Here is a 17,256-nt window from a genome sequence, read left to right as displayed (position 1 = left end):
GAACTACATACCTGCAAAAATAACACAGCTGCAACTTGGAACACATTAAAAACTATTATTCCTAGTAAAACACAGAGCACGACCCACCCGCCCCTTGAGAACATAAGTGAAAAAGCTGAAGATTTTAATAACTTCTTTGCGAACGTCGGCCTAACCACATACGAATCAACTCAAGAATCATTAACAGTCGAAAACCGTAATCACCTTAACGAAGCTCCTAACATCCCGGTCGCGCCCTCTACCCCCACTAATCTCGCGCTTTTCAGACCTCAGCCAGTAGACCAGAACACAATCATCTTAACTGTAAAACAGCTTCAAAATACTAAATCGTTTGGTTGTGATAACATTTCCCTAAGGTTTATCAAAGACTCACTTATAGTTATCATCTTCTACCTCACAACCATCATAAATACCTCAATCGTCACAGGCATTTTCCTGCCTCCTGGAAAAATGCTGTTGTCACTACTATATAAAAACGGTAACCCAGACGAAATAGGAAATTATCGTCCCATCTCTCTACTTCAATTTTTTCAAAATATTAGAAAAGGTAGTTGCCAATCAATTAATGTCATTCCTGGAACGTAACAAACTTCTCTCTCCAACCCAACACGGCTTTAGACCAAAACTCTCTACAGAGACAGCGCTGCAAGTCATTACCAATAAAATTTATGATAATATAGACAACAAACAAATATCACTTTTAACACTCTGCGACCTTTCTAAAGCCTTCGACAGTGTCAGCCACACCATCTTACTCCGAAAACTTCAACAGATTAATGTTGACACCTACTGGTTTGACAATTACCTCGATGACAGGTCACAGTCAGTCCGCATCAAAGACATCGTCTCATCCAAGAAATCAGTAGCCTTTGGAGTCCCCCAAGGCTCAATACTAGGCCCAACATTATTCAATATCCATGTAAATGACATATCTACCTATATCAATAACTGCCTTCTAGTACAATACGCTGACGACACACAGTTCCTCCACAGCGGTAATATCAACGAAATAAATACTTTAATTAATAAAACTGAGATCACTTTGAAACAAATAAGAACCTATTTTCTACAGAACGGCCTTCAGCTAAACATCAGTAAGACACAATGTATCTTCCTAGGCACGCGCCAACTCCTGGCACACATACCTAACAACACCACCATCAGATGTGCCGATGGCGTTATACAGCCCCTCCTCCATGTTAAGAACCTTGGCTTTCATCTGGATTCACACATGACCTTCGACAGACACATAAATGAAATGACTAGGAAAACAATGGAGCCTTAATTTTCATTAACAGACACAAAGATCTCTTCAACAAAGAAACACGCTTAATGGTTATCCAGACTTTGGTATTAAGCATCATAAAATACGGCATCACAATATGGGGGACAACAAACTCAACTTTAATAAACAAAGTGCAAAAACTACAAAACTTCGCGATAAAAGTGGCAGATGGGAAAGCCAGGAAATACGATCATGTCACTCCATTATTTAAAGATTTACAATGGCTTAAAATCAAAGACCTAATCACCTTTAACCTCATAACAAAAGTGTTTAAGCTGAAAATAAAGGATTACCCAGACCACATCCTCTCTCTCCCAACTGTTAACTATACGACTGACTCAACAACAAGACAACAAAACAATCTCTACGTCCCGAGAACCAACACCGACACAGGTGCAAGAGCCTTTCATGTATTAGGTCCTAAATTATGGAACCAATTACCGAATGAAATAAAAGACTCTCATAATCTGACCACATTAAAATCAATTCTTAAAAAGAAGCTGTTGACCTCTGCATGAATGTATTATCTACTTTACTGCCTTCTGTATATTCTATCATGTATATTTAGATGTATAATACACCATGTATATTTATATGTATAACCTACCATGTATATTTAGATGTTTAGAATAACCACTTTTTAGTGGAAATAAAGTTTATTTATTTATTTATTACTCTCTCTCTCTCTCTCTCTCTCTCTCTCTCTCTCTCTCTCTCTCTCTCTCTCTCTCTCTCTCTCTCTCTCTCTCTCTCTCTCTCTCTCTCTCTCTCTCTCTCTCTCTCTCTCTCTCTCTCTCACACACATCACACACATCACACACCTCACATCTCACACACATCTCTCTCTCTCTATAGAGGCAAGAAGGGAGGAAACTGGAGGAAAGGCAAAAGAATGAACTGATAGGGAGGAGACATTTGAGTGGAAATAAAAAAAACAGGAAAATAGGAAAAGGTGAAAAGAAAGAGAAGAGGCGAAAAGAGAGAAGCAATAGAAACGTAGAGAAAAGAAGGAAGGAAACTGGAGGAAAGGCAAAAGGATGAACTGATAGGGAGGAGACATTTGATTGAAAATAAAAAAATATATAAAAAAACAAGAAAATAGGAAAAGGTGGAAAGAAAGAGAAGAGGCGAAAAGAGAGAAGCAATAGAAACGTAGAGACAAGAAGGGAGGAACGGAGATGAAACAGGAGGAAAGGCAAAAGAATGAACTGACAGGGAGGAGACATTTAAGTGGAAACAAAACAAAAAAACACGATAAAAGGATAGGTGAAAAGAAAGAGAAGCAACAGAGACGTATAGAGGCAAGAAGGGAAGAACGGAGATGAAACAGGAGGAAAGGCAAGAGAACGAGGTGAGAGGGCGGAGGCACGGAGGTAACGGACTGAGAAGGGCGGCGACGGCAACGAGAAGGGAGCAGAGCCTCGTAAAAGAGGAATTAAGGGGAGCAGTAACGAGGGATTATGCCAAGTGCTGCTCCTCCTGCTCCCTCCCCGCCCCGCAACACCTGTTAGTGGATATTTTACGGCCACCTCAACAGCCATTCGGGGCAGTAACAGCTACTTCCCCTGCTACTACCAGCACTCCAGATATTACTACTACTACTACTGCTATAAAATTGTACTACTGCTACTACTACTACTACTACTGCTACCTTCTTCAGCCTGTCTACAGTATGCATGTATGTATTACTATTATTATTATTAAAATTGTTATTATTATCATAGTAGTAGTAGTAGTAGTAGCATAGTAGTAGTAGTAGTAGTAGTAGTAGTAGTAGTAGTAGTAGTAGTAGTAGTAGTAGTAGTAGTAGTAGTAGTAGTAGTAGTAGTAGTAGTAGTAGTAGTAGTTGTTGTTGTTGTTGTTGTTGTTGTTGTAGATTTCATTATGCGCTTTGGTTGGAGGAAAAATGCGCTTTCGTGACTTTTTATGGGGTGTCTGCGCTTTGGAACCACCCCCTCGCGCTTTAGTATCGCAACACTGCGCTTTAGTACCGCGTTGCGCTTTCGCACCCACCCTCAGATTTGATGTGTTGCGACCTGCACTTCAGTATCGTTTTGTCGAGGTTCCAGCTACTATTTTCAGCGAGCCAATCACAAGCCGAGAAATTGTTGCAGCGCTGTTCCTGCCACGCGGTGGCCGCCATTACGCCTTCTTCATGCATATCTTCAGCAGTAAAAACTATGGTAAGTCACCCATAATTACTGTGTATTCGTAGTGATAGAATGAAGATGAACTCATAGGAGATGGTAAAGGTAAAGTGGGTGCATACGCAGTGGCTGCGCATAGCTGCGGTGCCCATCTCCGTCCCATTAGCCCTTGGAGCCTGTGGTGGGTAAGAACCCGCTATCCCGGGACACAGGGCTGGTATGACATCCGGGATATCCACAGTTTACCTTCCCCAGGTTTCCCCAGGTACCCATTTATCGACCAACCCGAAAGGGATGATGAACAGCTGGGTGGGCTGTGCGCCGACTGCCCAGGCCGGGATTCGAACCCGGGCCCGCATATTCGTAGCCAGACATGCTGACCACTGCACCACGGAGGCGCTTGGAGGAGATGAACATGACGATAATTCAGGATTTAGATTGTCGGTTAGCTCCCATGACCGTCATTGTACTGAATAAGCCACCGCATGTCACGCTTCCACTGCAGGCATGCTTTCATAATAGTAAAACCAACGCAACCACACAGGAGATGGACATGTAGAGAATATAAATGTTGGTTCCCATGACAGTCATTTGTACCGTCCACGCCACTCAAGTATCACAGCATTCTACCTTAGTTTCCTAGCTCTATGGGCGTGGAGGTAGCTCCCCCACCTTGTTAAGGCCTTTCAAGCAAGTATGAAGAAGTTAAATGTTTTAAAATAGGGTAGCACCAATCTGCAGGTATGCCAGTCCATTATTAGTAGGGTCAATTAGTAGCGTTAAGGGATATATGACTGAACTATGTACCTTATGCAGAAATAATTATATATGGCCTGAGTTTATTGGTGCTAGGAGTAATACTTGAAGTGTGTAGTCACTGTAGTGATTAAAAGGAAATTGTTAAATTGATAACAAGGAAGGAAGGCAGGGAGGGAAGATGTGTTAGGGGTTAGTCTTGGAAATGGTAAAGGAATATAGAGCTGATTTGAAGAATGAGATAAACTCCATAGCAACAACCTGATCAGGCAGGGAATTCTCCAGACTGATAGACCTAAGTGAGTTTGAGCAACCTTGTACCTGTGTTCAGTGTTTCATGGCCCCCTATAATTTTACTATGCCTGGTGCCCACACAAATAAAAATTAAATAAATAAACAACTGTCCTCTCCATGGTGTCCCTTTATTATAACCAATGCCACTGCCCATCTAGCTCTATGTCCCACAGTGTGTGAAGACAGCCTTTATAAACAGTTTAAAAGGTATAGATAGATAAGTTCGTTCACTTATGTTCCCTCACCCTAAAACCCCACTTATCCAACAGGGAGCTTCTTAGTGATAGAGAGGAAACAGTTATGAAGTAGTGGGTCAAGGGGAAGGAGCCCCTCCCTTGTATGTAATAGCTCATTTTTACTGTAGATGGATAACAAATTTTATAGGGGTTGTGCTATTCTACAATTAATTATAGTTCAGGTTTGGTTTCATCATTTGTGTTGTGTTTTATGTCAAATTAATTCCTTCTTTATTTACAGGTTACTGGGACAAACAGCTTGACTGATTTGTTGACCAAGACTGTTTGTAGTTTGGGCTTTGTTCAACCATAAACAAAGGATGGCTGAACAACTATGTCCCCTGGATCTTTCAACTAAACCTCTTTCAGGTTTAGCCATGAAGCTGTTTAAAGTGCACCTTATAACATGCCGAAGACTGTTATAAAGGTGAGTATGATTTTGCATTATTGTCTTAGTACATTCTACACAAATATTTTTTTATACTAAAAGTCTATTTCACTCAAACTATCTGATGCCTCAGAAGATACTCATAAGAATTAAATTTTCTCAATGGAGCTCCTGCCAGGAAAACTACAGAAATAAATAGGAGATGAGCACTCTAGTGTTGACCCAAAGGGTATCCCAAGACCCAAAACTCTGAAAATGCTTACCTCTACTACTCCTGTGCATTACATTGCTTTCCCCTCCTCCTAAGAGCAATTTACATGTATTTATGATAGTCTAAAATTTATTTTCTTCCTTGATAAGCTCACCACTCTCTGAGAGAACATGAGGTATCCTACAGTCTCAGGCAACTCCTTTTCCCTTCCTGGACCTGCAGGTCTAAGTGTAGGTCTACGCTGCCACCTCTCTGATGCCTTGTCCTGATAGATACTTGTAAACACATGGGTTTTATCTTTTGTAATATTCAAATTTTGTCAATGAACCTGCTGGAACTCAAACTTGGTGTGCAGGAATGGGAGGTGAGCACTCTAGAGTCAACCCAGAGGGTAGCCCTAAGCCCAAGGCTCTGGAAATGCTTATCTTTACTACTGTGTATTATAATTTTATTGCTACTAAAAGACAAAGCGTTGTACACCTCCATTTTTTAACAAGCAAAATTTTATTAATACTCTTTTGGACAGGCCTCTTCCATGTTGTGGATTTAGAGCAAAACCTCTTAAAGACATAGTAGGCAGGCTGAAGGTTGTTAGCCTTTAGACTACTCTCAACATCCTCAGCAAAAGTTCCCTGGTATACCTCTCCTTATCCTTTCGTAGAAGTGACACAGTGGCACACTCCTGTTTCAGCTGAGTTTCCCTGCTACTCAGACAGCACAAATTTTCTCAACCATTTTCACTAATCTTTCTGGTTCTCTTTGCCTTCAAAAAGCCCATCTTACAGCATCACATAGTACTCTGACATATACCTACCCTAAGCATGATACAATCTTTTCCATATTAACTGTAAATTGCTGAAGTTGTAGGTCTCCCCAACCTAAAGCCAAACTGACCATAGTCAATTTTAAATTATCTTTTTCTGTATTTGTATTACTTATTTTGTTGCAGTCAGAAATATTTATTCCCATTATTATCATAGTTAGTAATGATAATGAAAAAAATATTATTAATACCGTACAGCTTCTAGCATTTAAACACAACATAACATTTTTATAAATTTATTATGCCTGACTCTGTTAGCTGTTAACACTTAGAATTTATCCTTTCATTAACACAATTGAACTCTTGAGTTATTATAGCATAATTTCTCTTAATTTACAAATATTTCCTCCCATACTTTAAGTTCTTGGGTTTAAAATTTTCTGCATTATATATATATATATATATATATATATATATATATATATATATATATATATATATATATATATATATATATATATATATATATATATATATATATATATATATATATATATATGGAAAAAATTTCATATGGGTGTATTATTTTTTAATAGTTTCAAAGGATGTGCATTGTTTTTACCACACAATTAAATGCAATCTTATCCAGAAAACCATGAAACTAACCTAAATAAAATTTGCAGGTATCAATGAAGTCAAGATCCCATTCCTGCGAGCCACACAGTGACAAAATAAATGACCACAGGACATATCTCCCAAGCCAGCATGTGGAGGTAAATGAATAATTAGATGTTGCTGAGTCCAGGCCCCTCACTGACAGGGAATCAATATATAATTTGAAAATAAAATTACTTTATAATCAAGCTTGCTTAGTGGTTAGCACTTCATAGTTACTAAGCCATGAGTGCAGGTTCAAGTCCCAGATTTGTTAGTGGGTTCATTCTCATTAAGGCACAATGCTCAAGTATGCAGATGACCACTCTTCAGCTATCTACACTTGCAACTTCCTGGAGTTCCTTGAGCTTAATGAATGTGACTCTTTCCCATTGCTGCCAAAACCAACTATGCGAATCACATAATATTTTATGGTTATTTGACTAATTTATACCATCTCTAGATTTCCTTTATTACTCACACTTAAAAAGTAAAACTTGAGGGCTTAAACTCCTTTAACGTAATTTAATTTTCATGCATTAAAACAGGGAATCAATATATAATTTGAAAATAAAATCACTTTATAATCAATCTTGCTTAGTAGTTAGCACTTGATAGCTACTGTTACCATAGTTACCAAAGCTTCATTTAAACAATAGCCTTCTAATATATTGCACCTCATTTACAATTTTACAATGTAAGTATAATTATAGTTCCATAATTATACTTGAATTATTTATAATTATGCTCCTATGTGTAATTATACTTGATTTTATTAAGTTTTTGAAATAATATACCCAACCATCACACCAATCACTGGACAGGTTTTGCTCTTTCAGTATGTCCTATTTCATACCCTGATTCAAATGTGACTTTACATGACTAATCAGAATTATGCCGCAGGTGGAGGTAAATGTTGAAGAGCTAGCTCCACCTGAGGCCTCTGCTGCTACCCTTGAAACAGTCTATCAACCTGAAGAAACTTTTCTCCCAATTGAAGACCAAGCCCCAGGAGATTATTCAAATGTTGAGAACTCGGCAGAGGTCTTGCCTTGTGATGGATTAGTAGATGTACTTTCCCTAACAGTAAAAAAGCAGAGGGAAAAATCTAATTGCCCAGCATGCAAAAAAAAACTAGTTCACCTGCCTCGCCACCTAGTGAGAGTACATGGATGGTCCACAGATAGAGCTAAAAAAATATCATGCATCATAAGAACAAGAAAATACAGAGGGCTCTTTACAAGAAAAGTTAGGAAAACGTGTACAGTCAAGAACTGCTATGCACAGGTTACTCGATTGGGTCAGCACATGAAGAGGGTGCATGGGATATGCCTCCAACCTGAAGCATTCTATTCCCAAGCCTCATCTGAGAACACCCCACTAGAAAATACCGAATTTGAGTTACAAGATAAAGTAAAGCAAAGATTGAGTTCTGGTACAGGCAGTACAGATGAAGAAGAGATAGACTACACAGACAATAGTGATGTTGTTAGTACATATTGGAAAGAAATACTCCTTAACTATGAAATTTTTTTGAAAGGTCCTGCTGGAGGGTCACTAGAAATGAAAACAATATCATATAACATAGGCAGGTTGAAAATAGTGATAGCAGATCTAGAGGCAAATAATGTACAAGAACTGCTGGTGGAAGAAAAACTTTGGAAGTACTTTGGTAAGAAAAAAACTGAAAAAGACTGGAAATCACAAACAATAATAACATACCTCGCTAGTCTGAAAAAGTTCTTTGCATACGTTTCAAAGAAGAGAAAGGAAACCCCTTTCTCTGAATCTGAGGTCACAGATGCAGAACACCTATGCAACATTATGCCTGGGTGGTCCCGTAGCTATTACAAAATGTGGAGAGGAAAAAAGGTGTAAGAGAAAAGAACAAGAGCAGTTGTTGTTAAATAGTGATAAATTAGATAAATTCTATTCATCAGAAGAATATAAAGGAGCAGTGAAAATAATAGAACAACTTGATGACAAATATGTACCAAAAAGAAATGACATTTCATTGGTAAGGAATATTTTGATATTTATGGGACTAATAAAAAATGCAAAAAGAGGAGGTGTTTTTGCAGAGCTACGGGTCAGTGAATTTCTCCAAAGAGAACGCATTGAAGACCGCGTGGTCATCAGCATTGGAAAACATAAAACAAGTTTCACTCATGATGAAGCAAACCTGGTCCTCACTGAAACTGAAAATTCCTATTATCAGAAGTATTTGAAATTCATGAGATCAAAGATTGAAACTGAGGAAAGTGGGGATTACTTTTTTTGTCATGGGAGGGACTCCAACCACAGCCAGCAATGTAAGTAATGGCATTAAGAAATTAGGGATAGCAAGTGGAATAGGGCATTATTTGCAAATATTTTTATAAAATCAGCTGCCAACAACATATTCTATCATTGCCCTGAAATGGCAGAATATGTTGAAACTCATATGTACAATGATTTTAATACCGCAAAAAGACATACAGATTGCTCAATAAAAAGAGATGCTGTTCCATCCTCTAAAGCTATTGAGGCAGCAAACTATTGTGACCGACGAGTTATTCTGGCATTCGACAGAGAAGATAGATGAAGAAAAGCATAATTATGAAGGGAGTAAAATGAAAATATCAGTGATGAATGTAGTGATTCAGAGAGTGAAACTTCAGAAATGAATAGTCATTCAAGCACAAATTCATTAAATAGAAAATTTTCTCCTTATGAAAACAGATTAATTGAAAAATATTCATGGATAAAATAAAGAAAGGCGAGAATTTATCATCGAAGAAAGTGCGAAATATACTTGACACAAAAACCCCAAAACTCCTAAATGAGTATGGAGAAAAAAATAATGGCTAAAGTGAGGTGGCTGAAATATAGATATAAAGTTAGGAAAAGTAAATGAAAAATAGAATACTGCAAATTTGTGATTTTGAATGTTGTTAATCATCATTAAAATTTTTCAAGTGTGAATTCATACATAGTACTTGTCAAAAGTTTAGGTTGGGTGAGGCAAGGTAGAATATATATGGTTTAAAAATACTAATTTCGATGAATGGTTATATTTGTTTGGACCCGTAAAATATTGCATCATCACATTCCTAAGCTCTTCTGCTCCAATTTGCCACCATTCATTTTATGTTAACTCAGCTGGGAAATAATAGTACTATTAGAGTAGTTTCTACTAATTTGCTAAATTTTGTTAAAATTTTTGGGAGGGTACAGGTCACGATAAACAACAGCTCTCATTATTGCACCTAACCTAACCTAACCCAAACCTAAACCAAGTACTGAATATCTATGTTTTTCATTTGAAAGGAAATGCTTAATTAGTTAACACTGTCTTTATTTCTCAAGATATATGTTGTCTTTAGCATTCCACACCTGAACTGTATTATTTTATTTTCAAATATAGATTTATGTTCAACTAGTAATGTATATTAAAGGCTTTTGTCTTTTATTTGCATATATTTTCTTATGATAATGAAATAAGATTGAGAGCAAATTTAGTCTATTGAGAATAGTTTTTTGTTCTATAAAAATGTTAAAAGGAAATATATACTTTTTAAAATTGAGGTTTAAGTCAAATTTAAGTTGGAAGTGATACACAATAATAGCTTTTTGTTACTTTTGTAAAGATCTTAATCTGTGGCATTACAGTTTAAAGGAACCTTTTATGTATTTCTGCATAAGTAAATAGGGAAATGGAGGAATCAAAAGTATGTAATTATTTTGCATAGGTAAAGGTACATTATATGTTTTATATGGTATCATTCAGAGTCAGAGGATTGCATTTCATATGATGAAAAATTACTATCCAATTAAAATAAAATTTCATTTAGCTTAAGAGGGTGATGTATTTAATTGAAATGAAACTTAGTCTATTGAGAATAGTTTCTTTAAAGGGAAAATCCTATTGTATCTTTTATTTTGAATTATATGTCAGTCAAATTTGTTAAAGGTATTTCCCAAAATAGCTTTTTTGTTTCCTCTTGTAAAGATTTCCATAATGTAATAATGGGGCATTTCAGTTTAAGAGAATTCTATATAAGTATTTTTTGAATAAGGAAATTTCTCATGTACACAGGAAAACAGAAGTTAAAATGTTATAATTTACCAAAAGTAGGGGGTATATTACAAATTTAAATGTTTTTCATTGTGAGTATGTGTGAGAGATTCTCATGTGTTGAATAATCTTCATGTGTTGCAAATTGCCGGAAAAGAAGTTTCAAGTAACTTTATGTGTTATTTTTCAAACTTAAGTGGATTCTCAATTACTTATAAAAAAATCATAAATAAATAAAAAATAAAAAATTGGATTATTCACTTTTGTCATCACCTATATTTTTTCCATAACTTGTTTGTTATAAGCACCCAACATTTGAGCCCTCATCATTAAATCCTACAGGAATACCAGAAAAAAAAATACGGTAGTATATTACCTGAGAAACTAGTTTACTAAAAGCCATGAAATAAAGTTTGAGACTGATGAATACAGTTTCCATGAAACACAACCATCCAAAAGGTGTGTGTATATATATATATATATATATATATATATATATATATATATATATATATATATATATATATATATATATATATATATATATATATATATATATATATATATATATATATATATATATATATATATATATATATATATATATATATATATATATATATATATATATATATATATATATATATATATATATATATATATATATATATATATATATGGTTGCGTCACAGTACTGCAGTCTCATAGCAACTTGCATTGTACATAATATCACTCACAATCCTCACACTACCTTGCTATGAATAATGAAAACCTGGGCAAATCATTAAAAATATGTTTTGGATACTTGAAAAAAAATAGAAAAACATTTTTAATGATTCGACTAAAGTCTCCAAAATGAAAAACTAATAAAACTAAAGTTAACCTAACCCTGCGGGGCTGACTAATCTAACCTAACCTAACCTCATGGGATGACTAACCTAACCTAACCTAACCTAACGTAACCCGGGTAATTCCGTGCGTGAGCAGTCTTGATCTTAGTCTTGGTTTTGTTTATGTTAGTCAGCCCCGCAGGGTTAGGTTAGCTTCGGTTAGGTTTGGTTTGGTTAGATTAGTCAGCTGCAGGGTTAGATTAGGTTTGATTTGGTTAGATTAGTTTTTTATTTTCATTTGGAGACTGGTTTTCGTTGTAAAATCATTAAAAACGTGTTTTCGATTTTTTTTCCAATATCGAAAACATGCTTTTTTAATGGTTTGCCCAAGAAAAAAGTCCAAAATGACAACCACATTTTTTAAAACAAAATTAATCATGGTCTGTCAAGAAAAACGTCCGCAGTACTGCAACGAAGTTTTACCATATAGATATATATATATATATATATATATATATATATATATATATATATATTTATATATATATATATATATATATATATATATATACGTATATATATTTATATTTATTTATATATATGCGTAGAGAGAGAGAGAGAGAGAGAGAGAGAGAGAGAGAGAGAGAGAGAGAGAGAGAGAGAGAGAGAGAGAGAGAGAGAGAGAGAGAGAGAGATTTACATAGATTTACATAGAAAACCAGACCACACAGACCCCATGGTCCAGACTAGGTGGCCTGTCCTTAAACCTAAGTGATTCTACGTTAATCAGATGGCTCCAAAACATTGCAGTTCTACTCTAATTAATATTAAGTTCAAGGAAGTGACGGTCAAGCTTATTTTTAAAGAGAGAGAGAGAGAAACAAAGTAAAGAATCCCACTCAAATCCCTGTGGCAGTAAGTAATATGGAGAGCCATTATTTTCCTCCTGAAGTCAGCAGATGGTAAGGTTACGTAACACACAGGCTGTTTTTTAATTACCAGTGCTTATAGAAAACGGGTTTTTAAGTAGGACAAAGGCAAAACATTAATCATGTTTTTTTTTTTTCTTTACAGTATGTTATAAACTGTTAAGTTAGGTTAGGTTAGTTTTTTTTTATCAAAATAACATTTTTCTATGCTTCTAAATATAATTCATGATTTTTGTTAAGTATTTTTCATCAAATATGGCTAAAATTTGGAAAATGAGAAGATTGTTTAAAAAGCTTCAGTATGAAAATATATCTGTGATTTGAAAGTTTAAAGGCGGTATCTATAATACTTTTTTATATGGCCAGTCAAAGTTGAAAAAAACGGTTCCAAAGCGCAGCAATTTCTCGTGTTTCAGGCGATTTATTCCTTTAAAATAATTAGTAGTGCATTTAAAGACACGAGACTTGTCTCTTTTTAGTAGTTGCCACGTATGCTATAAAATAACTTTACACAGCAGTCCAAAGTGAAGTAGTTTTTTCACCAGCGATGAATGTATGTTTTGATGGTTTTTGTTGTGTTACAGAAGCGCACCATAAAACTACTATCCGATTTTTAACTAAAAAACCATTGTAACTACCGAGCCAAAACTTTAGAATATTAAATAATTTTACATTATCCTTGTTGTGGTGAAAAATCAGCTCATTTGGTTTTGCAGTATTAAAGTTATTCGCGTTTCAAAAAACATAGGAAGTTTGTGCGAAGAGTAAGAACACTAGTCTAAGAAGGTCATAGCAAAGTCACTGCAGTTTTTGGTCCAATTTTTTGGTCCAAATTTGTTGTTCTTTCCTGTTCATATCTAAGAGTTATCGTATTTTGTTGTTGATTTAGGGTGAATATCTGTTCACCCACGCCGTGAACAACATTGATTTATCATAGAGACTACTGAACAACAACTTAGGCGCTTTGGAACCCAAATCTTGCCCTTATTGTTCAGTATCTCTTTTTCAAATGAGCAAAAAATTGCCAAGCTGCTATAAAAAGATGATTTTGGCCAACGTCAATAATATATATCAAAATGAGCAAGTGTGAGGCATTCCCTGGCATTATATTGGCGATACTAGAATTTCTGTTGTTTGGGGTCCCATAGCGCTTGTTGATCAATATCCTGTTGTTGTTGTTGTTGTTGTTGTTGTTGTTGTTGTTGATATTCACTTTCTGTACTGACATGCTAAAATAACACACACACACACACACACACACACACACACACACACACACACACACACACACACACACACACATTCTGATAAGTGTGTGGACTCCCAAGCACTTCTTGCTGTTGTTTCGGGGAGTAAAAATGACTATACAAAACTGTCCTGATTTTTCATGTACAAAGCCATACATGTCTACATGAAGACAGGTCGCGGCAAGTTATTTGTATTATTCTTTCGTATAAAACAAACTCAATGGCTGCATCCACGACCAAAAAGATTCCGTTGTGTAATTTACTGTTGTTTATACTGCGTTTACAAACATGTGGACCAAAACGAAAAGTCACAACATATAAATAAAAAAAAAAGTCTTGGGAAAATTATTGCCTTCATTTCTGCGTACACAATAAACTTTCTTTTTCCCCCAGTTCCCGCCAAAAAATAGGTCATGTCTGTGAAGTTATTACCCTTACTTCACGTGTAAGATAAAAATTTGCATGAATGGAAAATGCAAAACCAGTGCTTTTTGCCGCAAAGAAAACAAACGTTATTAAATTTATTTCACTCGTATGATAATAGAAAAACAAATTTGCATACACGGAAAATGGAGAGAAAACCGACGGCTTGATAAATCGAATACTTTCCCTCGGGTAAAAGCAGCCAGCGATACGAACAGAAAAATATTGACACACAAGGAATTGGATCCCCCTTGAAAACCTACGACACATTGTTTTCATATGGAACAATCGTTAACATATATAGCAAAAACTTTAATACAATGCTCTTAAAGAATTACAAGACACAATGAAAAAAATACAATTGATAAAAGTCCGAGTTATCGCCCGCAAGTTCAAATCCTCCTTCTGTTGACACGTCTCTCCACCAACAGCTGTTCGCCCTTCGCATTGTTTACTCCTTGACGTTGTTTACGAAGACAGGGCGACAGGACGCGGCAACAGGGAGGCAGGTGTTGGAGAGACGGATTCGAAGAAGACCGAAAAATAAAATAAATACGGTAAGATTGGAGGAGGAAGAGGAGGACGAGGGAGGAGGAGGAGGAGGAGGAGAGGTATTGTGTAAAAATTTGTATTGTTTCAATTGATTGATTTTCATAATATCCGTCATCGTCCCTTAATTAATTAGGACCACATATTTTTTTACATATGGCAAATCTTATTGATGGGAAAGAGTGGCTAATAACATTATAAATATCGACATCCATGTATTTTTTTTCTTGTGTTCATAATCACTTTTCAATGATACATAATAAATCTTACAAATAAATTAAAAACTATCTTCAACGTATATTCACATAATGATGAAAATATATTGATAAACAATGATAAAAATTGAACCTTAATATAACAATCATGTATATTTTTTTATCAGTCAACAATAAACATTTCAAATATAGTGAAACATACAAGTAATACATCATCAACTAAACCATTTTTTTATGTACAAAGTAGTTCAGGATATGCAGAGGGAGAGGGAAGGGAGGGAGTGAGTATAGGGGGACGGAAAGACGGGGTGAAGCAGGGAGGGAGAGAATAGAAAAGAATAGTGGATAGAGTAGGAAAATAGATTAGCGGAGAGGAAAGGGAGAAGTGCAGCGAAAGGGAGGAAGAGAAGAAACACTAGAGGAAGTTAGTAAAGGGAAGATGCGAAGGATGAAGGTGATGAAGATGATGAATGGAGAAAACAGAAATAATACAAGAGGGAGGGAAAAAGGATGATGGAGATTTAGAGAGAAGAGAGAGAAACGAAAGACAAAGGAAGCATAAAAGGGAGAAGAAAAGGAGTGGCGGTGACGGGGATGACCAAAGAAAGAAAAACTGCGGAATGGAGACTCAGAAAAAGAATCGATAAAAACGCGTGAGAAATTGAGTGGAATGGAACGAAGTGTGAAGAAATTAAGATAGATGGGATCACAATAGAAAAAAATATATATATATAATAATAACAAGGCGAGGAATGTAGCTATGAAGGAAGGAAAAAAAAAGGGAAAAGAAGGGAGGAGAAAATCGAAGAAAAAAAAAAGGTGACGAATAAAAGATAAACAAAATACGTGGGAAGAAAAATCTGAAGAAAAGTTGGAAGATAAGACGAAGGCAAAAATGATAAGAAAATAAATTAGTATCGTTAAATAAGCAGATTAACTTACAAATAGAGATCAGGATGGTGGAGAAAAATTGAAAGGAAGTTGAAAAAGGAAAGTGGAAGGGAGAAAGTATCGGGGTAAGAGAAAAGAAAGGAAGGAGAGGAGGAAAGATGAGAAAACAAGTGCGCCTGGAAAGAAGAGAGAGCGAGGATGGAGGAAGAGGAGGAAAGGAATCAGGATAGAAAGGAATGAAGGTAAAGGAGGAAAACGAGGAGAAAGTGAAAAACAGAGGACGCAAGACGGAAAAACGGGAAAGGTAAACAAAAGGAAAGGAAGAGGAAATAAGGAGGATAAGAAATAAAGGTAAAATATGGAGAAAGACGAGAAAAATTGGACGATATAGCGAGAAAGAGAAGACAAGGAAGGAGAGAGAAGCAAGAAACAGAAGAAATTAAAGCTTGAGGGGAAGAAGAAAGTCAAAATATGGAGGAAAAGAGGAAAAAGATGAGAAGGAATAAAACACAGATGGAGGAGGAGGAGAAGGAGGAGTGGGAGGGTTTGGCAGAGTGTCGGGAAGGATGAGTGTGATTTATCCTTCGTAGGAACGCTACAAGACTCTGCGGCGCCTCCTGTGATCAAACGAGAAGCGCAGGATCCGGGTTTGCTTCCTCCTCCTCCTTCTTCTTCTTTAATCAATTCTCGCAATATTTCCTGGAGATGGAGGAGGAGGAGGAGGAGGAGGAAGAGGAGGAAACATTTGAGAGTAGGCTTCAGAAAACCTGCTTACTGACTAACATAACAACCAGGCTTCCTGCATTGGAGGTTTGATAAATTAATTTGGCATTTCAGTGACGAGCGGAACGTGCATACGTGTTTTTGTGTGTGTTGTTGTTTTTGTTTTTTTTTTACAGCAGGGAGAAGCAAGGGCGTAAAAAAAAAAAGAAGAAAAAGAAGAAGAAAAAGCCCTCTACTTACTGCTCCTAAAGAGAGAAATCAGTTTCGGGAGGAGAGGTGTCCTGAGACCCTGATACCTGATACGTTGAATTAACTACTACCGCAACGAAATCATGGTCAATACAGATTTCTAAGTAGACTGTTTTCCCATTAACGACTGCTGAGAGTCTGTTCAACTGACGGATGCCTCAATTTTAGAGACAAACAAACCTGCCGATTTCCGTACTTCCAAAGCTTGAATCGGCAATCATATGTTTCTAGTTCTCGGTTGAATCGGCAATCATATGTTTCTAGTTCTCGGTTGAATCGGCAATCATATGTTTCTAGTTCTCGGTTGAATCGGCAATCATATGTTTCTAGTTCTCGGTTGAATCGGCAATCATATGTTTCTAGTTCTCGGTTGAATCGGCAATCATATGTTTCTAGTTCTCGGTTGAAT

General features: G+C 36.2%; 1 long non-coding RNA gene across 2 annotated transcripts in view; it reads right to left on the bottom strand.

Annotated features, from left to right (window-relative positions):
• Positions 1 to 17,256, bottom strand: part of LOC126987896 (uncharacterized) — an 82,777-nt gene that overhangs the window by 19,983 nt on the left and 45,538 nt on the right. Inside the window, exon 3 of one of the 2 annotated variants that reach the window (XR_007741268.1) lies at positions 13,857 to 14,677. The exons of the other annotated variant lie outside the window; for it this stretch is intronic. This is a non-coding gene — a long non-coding RNA (uncharacterized LOC126987896). Of the gene's footprint in view, positions 1 to 13,856; positions 14,678 to 17,256 lie in introns of those variants that run through there. 2 annotated transcript variants of the gene reach the window in all.

Source organism: Eriocheir sinensis, chromosome 67, assembly GCF_024679095.1.
Source record: "Eriocheir sinensis breed Jianghai 21 chromosome 67, ASM2467909v1, whole genome shotgun sequence".
Classification (NCBI taxonomy): Eukaryota; Metazoa; Arthropoda; class Malacostraca; order Decapoda; family Varunidae; genus Eriocheir; species Eriocheir sinensis.
The sequence above is the reverse complement of the archived record's forward strand: the minus strand, read 5'-3'. Positions and strand labels throughout refer to the sequence as shown.